We start from the raw sequence: 1,485 nt of genomic DNA, 5'->3' as shown, positions 1-1,485 counted from the left end.
GATTCATTTTTGTGGAGACATCTGAAGTCCCTGATATTTACAAAATATATTTCAAATGTTCACTTTCGATTAGATTTCACGTGAATTTTTGTTTTCTGATAGTTTTTAAAGACAAATGGAAAATAAATGACAAAAATATATTTAGACAATATATGGTAAATCTGCGGTGCAGAAATCACTGATGGAAGGGGCTAGATATAATGTGTACAATATACTGCGGTATGTTTTTCAAAAGTTGTTTGAAAGTTTTTTGGAAGTGTTTTTGAAGATAAGCTTCTACTTCTCCATCGTTACTTAAAAAAATTTTGCTTTCGAAGCTTTCGAAGAAAAAATAACTGAAACTCTTGATAAAGAGTGTATAACAGAAGTTTTTTTTTCGAATGTTTTACCCATTTTTTGTTTTATGATGGAAGTGGCAAACTAAAAAGCATCTTTTTAAAAAACTGATCTGACCTTAAAACATTTTTTTTCAGTTCAATAAAGTAGTTGTAATAACGATACATAATTTCATTAAATTTCTCCATTACGTTTATTTAAAATTTTCTATTCCGTTAATAACTTTTCGCAATGTATTATTTGCCCCCTATATCAATTGGAACTCAATACTCGAAGGTTGGTACTCGATATTGTTCATTTGGTTCATGATGAATCAATGCGTTACTTCATGAACATCATATATAATAAGATGCAATCACATAGCACCGCAACAATGCTATTAGGCTTTCAAGTATGCTTTCAGAGTGTTTAGAAAATGTCATGTGAGAATCTCTCAACAAAGTTGTTTCAAAATATCTATCACATAGTTCACAAAGTCAAAAAACTTGTACTCTAATCGAAGACTCCAAGACCCATATCATCATCAGACTCTTCAGGTTCATCTTCCTTCTTCTTTTCCTCCTTGGCAGGCTCAGCAGCAGCTGCAGCACCTCCTGCTGAGGGTGCACTTCCTACTCCATACCCAATGTTGGTGATCAATTCCCTGACGTTGATTTCTTCTAGCGCATTTGCAAAAAGAACAGGCCAGTATGGTCCTACGTCAACATTGGCTGCTTTGAAGATGGTCTGGATTTTCTCGCCAGTTACGGCAATATCATCATCAACCAGAATCACTGTTCAGTAGACGCAAGCAAGACCTCATTGGGTAATACAATCGATGTCCATCAAAAAATGTGTATCTTTCATTCAATCTCGCTCATGACAAATACCAACTGAACTGTTTCTGCGTGTACATATCCGTTAAAAAGTAGTAAATTAGTTTCGTCTGTCACCCGAAAATTCATCATTTTCAAACTGAGATAATCAATTTCCAACCGACTCGCAAATATTGATGAATGGCAATGGAAACCCATTCAAATATTCTATCAAACGATGTTTTCGGGCCGGAAAAAGCGCCTGCATCATTGGAATACCGAAATGTGCCCTAATATGAATAAAATCCGCATAAGTCATGTGTCATTTTAATTCGGTCATAATTACACGCGAATA

At 34.7% G+C, this 1,485-nt stretch overlaps 1 pseudogene; it reads right to left on the bottom strand.

Moving 5' to 3' along the window:
• Window positions 1-811: 811 nt before the first annotated feature.
• On the bottom strand, window positions 812-1,161 carry LOC111517002 (large ribosomal subunit protein P1-like; annotated as a pseudogene).
• Between the last annotated feature and the right edge of the window lie 324 nt (window positions 1,162-1,485).

Source organism: Leptinotarsa decemlineata, unplaced genomic scaffold, assembly GCF_025532065.1.
Source record: "Leptinotarsa decemlineata unplaced genomic scaffold, Ldec_3_MD MMD2_P_RNA_scaffold_6, whole genome shotgun sequence".
Taxonomy (NCBI): Eukaryota; Metazoa; Arthropoda; class Insecta; order Coleoptera; family Chrysomelidae; genus Leptinotarsa; species Leptinotarsa decemlineata.
This window is presented reverse-complemented; position numbering and strand designations above follow the sequence as displayed.